This window comes from Hakea prostrata, unplaced genomic scaffold (genome assembly GCF_041222555.1).
Source record: "Hakea prostrata isolate BN-2017 unplaced genomic scaffold, UWA_Hpros_2 contig_4, whole genome shotgun sequence".
In the NCBI taxonomy this organism is placed as follows: Eukaryota; Viridiplantae; Streptophyta; class Magnoliopsida; order Proteales; family Proteaceae; genus Hakea; species Hakea prostrata.
The window spans coordinates 363,400-370,715 of NW_028291123.1; positions in this window are offsets into that span (position 1 = coordinate 363,400).

Sequence of the window (7,316 nt, forward strand, 5' to 3'; positions counted from 1 at the left end):
TATAAGATCACCCTGTTTGTGGCCGAATTAATTCATTTGACCTCCGATTCGATTGCTTTCTTCTCTAATGCTACTTGTATGTTGTCTAGGGTATCAACACTGATTTTTGGGACCATTCTTGGTGATCATTGAATTTATTTATAACTCGATTAAGGTAAGGATGGTCGTTAACTCAAGTATGTTAATTATATCAACATGCTTACATTATGAGAACTTAATGGTTATGTTACTATAAGTATTTCTTTACCATACATGACTACTATATGCTTTCTCATCAGTAGTAGAATGTTACCTATCATTTAGAATATCATGTTCAATTGTACTTTATTACTTTATATATATGATCAATCATGTTATGATATGTCTTGCTTATATGATGAATCAATGATTTAGTATGATATGATGAGATTGAGCTTGTGATTGACTACGTATGACTTGGGATTGGGAAGTGTCCTTTCGACACTTCTGTCCTTGGACATCGGAGAGAGTAGTATGGGATATTCTCCAAAGGTGTCCATCAACGCTTTCCCGGGTTGTTGGATGACATGCATAGGATTGTCTAGGTGTATGGTTAGGATATTTTCCTTGTCGTATCAGACCCGAATCGGAAGGGTATTGAGACCAAACAACCCGTGGTAGAGTATAGTTGAAGGGCGCTCAAGATCGGTACCCACTCCGTGAGAGGACTTGAACCATACTGCGGATACCTGAAAGGGGCCATTTATTGGTAGGGTTGCAAATGGATAGACCTGGGCTCACGGGCACTCAAGACCGGATCCAACCCGTGAGAGGACGTGAGAGCTTCCCGTTTATCATTTGTGGATGACCAATAGGGTTGATGAGTCCGTAGTCTGAGTTGGTTAGTGCCATAGGATACGCTGACTCTAGTGTGAAGGATACGGAACCGAGTTGGTCGGTGCCATAGGGAAAGTATCCGGATCTGACATGATACGACTGAGTAGATGACTTGCATTGGGCTAGGCTTCGCCGCGACATGCGCCAATACTTATACCAATGGTGATTTGAGAGAGTGTTGACTAAATCCCCAACCATGGCTTGATGAGGACCTTACCCAATTACCACGGCAGACCCAAGATATCTTATGATTGAGGGGGAGTGACAGACGACCCATAGAAGTATGGTGCTATGGCTTAAAGCATGTCTACCTTAGAGACTAGCATACTTAAGATTAGAATCATATTTCATCATTGTCTCATGTCATATTGCATCATATTGTGACTTGTATCGAATGAACTGTGTATTATGAAACGACTTGCCTTGCTGAGTTCTTTTGAACTCATTCCTTTTGTGCAATTTGTTAGATTATCCTGCAGTACCGGAAGACCTTGATGGCACGTCCTATGACCCAAGCTATGATCCCGCATACTACCCTTCGGGTGATGGCTATGCTGAGAGTCAGGATTGCTGTGCCGAGGAGGATTATGGTTTGTACCAAGGTTAGCCCCACCTTAGTGAGGGAGCGGCCACGTTGGGTTTACTTCATCCACACTTATGAAGAAGAAATCATTAGAATAGAAGAAACCTATGTGTAGGCCCCATTTCCCTGGATGACTGTAATCATTTGGATATTTTCTCTCTAGTTCTTATGGATTTGTTCTTGACACAAGTTGTAACTTAACTTAATTAACCACTTTTCCGCTATTGCTGAAGGAGTGACTTCTGATCACTCTTTCTCTTTGAGATTTCCTCTATGAGAAGTTGACATTTGATATTCCGCACTCTGATTAATTATCTTTTCTTATTCATTTGATCTATTTATTGCTTACTATATACATTGATTTTATTGTTCATGATTATGTTATCGTGTATGTGGGAGGCATGGCCGCTCGATCTGGATCTTCGGGTTGTGGATCACATCCCGGGTATACCAGATAGGATACCGGCTAGGTGGATGTGACAATTCTTCTTGTGACTCTTGTTGGCCTTGGTTCTTTTCTTGATGGAAATTTTGGCCCTCGGTTGAGTTTCTTTCTCTTCGGGGAGAATGTCCCATTACTAGAGAATTTCTTCTTTCAGTCCTTCAAGTTTGCCTTCTTGCTTCCACATGATCGTGGAGGTTCGGGCTTCTAGGGGCTCCTAGACGTTAGCCATCATTCGGAGCATTGCCTACATCTCCAAAAATTGAACCAATATCTGATTCATCTGTTCCTGAATGACTAGAACCATTTGAACCTCACCGTTAGGATCATTCAAGCGAACTCCTCTGGTTATTTCTTCTTCTTCGCGAAGTTCACCTTCACGAACATGATTTCCCTCTGGAGGAGGAAGGCCTTTCTATTGAAGAGGTTAGAAATTCTGACTCTATTGTCTTGTAGCTTTGGTGTCTATCATGGCTTTTTTGAATCGTTTCCCACAGACAACGCCAAATGATGCGTCCAAAAAACAACCCTTGAATTCCTTAATGCTTGCTCGCAAAACAAGGTTAGACATGGGCCAATTGTCACATCCACAGTCCCCAAGATCAAGTATCGAGCAACGATGCCTCCCACATACGTGATAATACAATCATGAACGATAATAATCATGGTTTACGCATATAATAAAGAATCAAGAATAAGATAAAACAAAAAATCAGAGTGCGAAATAAAGATGATATATATATATATATATATATATATATATAATTCAAAAAGAGAGAGAGTGAGTGATCAAAGGTCACTTCCTCACATATCAGCGGAAAGTAGCAATTTAAGTTAAGTTTACAAGTCACATCTAATGAGTATATCAAAAAGTTAAGACAGATCCAATCTTAATAAGAATTCAAAATGTAACATCAACCAAATGTTTCTTTAGTCACATAAAACACATCCTCATAAGTGTAAATATCCAAAGTCCAGTACAGCTGCTCCAACACCAGTGTCGGGCTAATCCTGGTGTGCAGTATAGTCCTCTTCGGTACCCTCACAATAATCTTCATAGTAGCCACTACCCTGAGGGTAGTGTGGCTCATCATAGGGTGCTTCGAAGGACGTGCCATCGGACTCTTCAAAACTTGTAGAATAGTCTAACAAAGCAAATGCACAAAAAGGAATGAGTTCAAAGGAACTCAGCAAGGCAGTTAATCCATAGTACATAAACCATATGATTCAAGTCATAACATGATACAAATGATATGAGACAAATGATGCAATTATAATTCTAACTCTACATATGCTAGTCTCTATGGTAGACATGCTTTAAGTCATAGCACCATACTTCCTTGGGTAGGTTTCAAATCACTCTTCCCTCAACCATCAATGTATCTTGGGTTCTCCGGTGTGAATTGGGTCATGCATCCATCTTGGACAATTCCATGGCTGGGGTTTAGGTCACCACTCTCTCACATCACCATTAGTATAAGTATTGGTGCATGTGTCACATCCACCCAGCCGGTATCCTATCTAGCATACCCGGGATGTGATCCACAGCCCGAAGATCCAGATCGAGTGGCCATGCCTCCCACATACACGATAACATAATCATGAACAATAAAATCAATGTATAAAGTAAGCAATAAATAGATCAAATGAATAAGAAAAGATACTTAATCAGAGTGCGGAAATATCAAGTGTTAACTTCTCATAAAAATGATCTCAAGGGGGAAAGAGTGATCAGAAGTCACTCCTTTGATCATAGCGGAATAGTGGTTAATCCAACTTAAATACAAACAGTATACAAGAGTAAATCCATAAGAGTTAAGGGGGAAATATCCAAATGATTACAGTCATCCAGGGAAATGGGGCCTACACATAGGTTTCTTCTATCCTAATGATTACTTCTTCATAAGTAAGGATGAAGTGAACCCAACGTGGCCGCTCCCTCACTAAGGTGGGGCTAACCCTGGTACGAACGATAATCCTCCTCGGCACAGCAATCCTGACTCTCAGCGTAGCCATCACCCGAAGGGTAGTATGCGGGATCATAGCTCGGGTCATAGGATGCGCCATCAAATTCTTCTATACCTGCCGGATAATCTAACACATTGCACAAAAGGATTGAGTTCAAAAGAACTCAGCAAGGCAAGTCATTTCATAATACACAGTTCATTCGATACAAGTCACAATATGATGCAATATGACAAAAGACAATGATGAACTATGATTCTAATCTTAAGTATGCTAGTCTCTAAGGTAGACATGCTTTAAGCCATAGCACCATACTTCTTTGGGTCGTCTGTCACTCCCCCTTAATCATAAGATATCTTGGGTCTGCCGTGGTAATTGGGTAAGGTCCTCATCAAGCTATGGTTGGGGATTTAGTCAACACTCTCTCACATCACCATTGGTATAAGCATTGGCGCATGTCGCGGCGAAGCCTAGCCAAATGCAAGTCATCTACTCAGTCGTATCATGTCAGATCCGGATACTTTCTCTATGCCACCGACCAACTCGGTTCCGTATCCTTCACACTAGAGTCAGCGTATCCTATGGCACCGACCAACTCGGACTACGGACTCATCAACCCTATTGGTCATCCAAAAATGGTAAACGGGAAGCTCTCACGTCCTCTCACGGGTTGGTTACCGGTCTTGAGTGCCTGTGACCCAGGTCTATCCATTTGCAACCTTACCAATAAATGGCCCCTTTCAGGTATCCGCAGTATGGTTCAAGTCCTCTCAGGGAGTGGATACTGGTCTTGAGCGCCCTTCAACCATACTCTACCATAGGTCGTTCGGTCTCAATACCCTTCCGATTCGGGTCTGATACGACAAGGAAAATATCCTAACCATACACCTAGACAATCCTATGCATGTCATCCAACAACCCGGGAAAGCGTCCATGGACACCTTCGGAGAATATCCCATACTACTCTCTCCGATGTCCAAGGACAGAAGTGTCGAAAGGACACTTCCCAATCCCAAGTCATACGTAGTCAATCACAAGCTCAATCTCATCATATCATACTAAATCATTGATTCATCATATAAGCAAGACATATCATAACATGATTGATCATATATATAAAGTCATAAAGTACAATTGAACATGATATTCTAAATGATAGGTAACATTCTACTACTGATGAGAAAGCATATAGTAATCATGTATGGTAAAGGAATACATATAGGAACATAACCATTAAGTTCTCATAATGTAAGCATGTTGATATAATTAACATAATTGAGTTAACCACCGTCCTTACCTTAATCGAGTTATAAATAAATTCAATGATCACCAAGAATGGTCCCAAAAATCAGTGTTGATACCCTAGACAACATACAAGTAGCATTAGAGAAGAAAGCAATCGAATCGGAGGTCAAACGAATTAATTCGGCCACAAACAGGGTGATCTCATATCTTGGTTGACTGGCTGGTCGATTGCCAGTCGACCAAGCAGTCGACCAAGACTTGTTATCCTCAGGGCAGAATCGAAACTTGGTCCGAAATTGACCTTCCGGTGCTCCGATTGACACCAAATTTGGAGGGCATGTTTATAACAGTAAGAGGATACTACACACTAATTTTCATGATGATCCAACGGTCCAATCAGAAATGCCCAATTCGAAATCTTAAGTTCTATATGTTAATTATCAAGAATCAAATTGGAATTGATTGAAATTGTAAAGGATGATGGGAATCAATCAAGTGCGTGTTAAGAATCAAGTTAATAACTTAATTTCATAATAATATAAGCTTAACATGTATCTACATATCAGTTTTGAATCAAGAATAGCTTAAATCGAAAAGAATCAAGGTAATGAAGTGCTAGTAATCTCAATGGAATCATAACATAGCATGAGCGGGGGAGGATCATGGAATTGAAAGTGGGCAAACTCATGGTTAAGTGTTTGCAAGGTTGCAGCACTTCAACCATGGTCTCAAGATCATAGATTGATAGAAAATGAATAGATTAGAAGAAAAATAGAAGGAATCATACCTTGAGTTGAGGATTAATGTATAACACTAATGATTTGAGTCAAAGATCTTCCCAAACATCAAGAAAAAGCCCAAGAGAGTGTCCAACCTCGAGGTCTGGAGTGCAAATGATTAGTCTAGGTCCTCATTCACGAGTTCCAAAAAGTAGGGCAAAATGGGAAGTGATTTAGTAAATTTTTGGATTCCATTACTGCTGGTCGACTGTCAGTCGACCAAGACATGGCAGCAACTTCAAGATTGGATTCGGGAGGCTATACAGGGTCAAATTGAGCGGGGCTTTCTCCTACAAATCAATCAACAAGTCTAGTTTCAGGAAATATCTTCGGATTGATCACGGGGTTCCAATAAGTGCTTCAACTAATTCAATCTTCATCGATGCGCAGATTTTCACTCAACACTAACAATGTGTTCAAGTAAGGGGCATCATTGTCAATGTCCATAGGCTCTATATCAAGCATCGAATCATCCACTAAGAGGGTCCACAGGTCTCTTCTACCACCACTTCGGGTCTTCGGACCTGCAACAGTATAAAATCCGGGCTATGTCAGGGTTAGGATAAGGCCGGACTTTATAGCATGTCATGGTAAAGCCTAGCCCAATGCAAGTCATCTACTCAGTCATACCATGTCAGATCCAGATACGTTCATTCCTCGCCTCGGACAATCCTTTCCGATATCATTCACACTAGAGTCATGGATATTACTCACCGGACTCATCAACCCCATTGGTCATCCACAAATAGTAGACAGGAAGCTCTCACGTCCCCTCACGGATATGACTCACCAATCTTTGAGCTCCCGTGAGCCCAAGTCTGACTATTTGCAACCCTACCAACAATGGCCCCTTTCGGGTATCCGTAATATGATCTATGTCCTCTCACGGGTTGGTTACCGGTCTTGAGCACCCATCAAACCATACTACTACCACGGGTCGTTCAGTCTCAATACCCTTCCGATTCGGGTCTGATATGACAAGGACATCCTAGCCATACACCTAGACAAGTCCTATATATGTCATCAAATAATCCGGGAAAGCGTCGATGGACACCTTCGAAGAACATCCCATACTATTCCCTCCGATGTCCAAGGACAGAAATGTCAATAGGACATTCCTTAATCCCAAATTATACTTATCCAATCACATTCTCAATTCATCATATCATACATACAAGATACATCATCATATTGGAAGTCATATCATAACATCGCATAATTCAAGTGTAATGTAAATAACAGTAATTAAATAGGCATGATATACAAGGGTAATTATACATGTTACTACTGTTAAAAGACAACTACATTAGTCATATGATGTCTAAATAGAATTGATAAGCAAACATATCAAGTTGCCAATCATCATTGAATAAACACATAGTCCATATCATATGGGTATAACTGTCCTTACCTTAATCGAATCGGGAATAATAGCAAATACCACTTA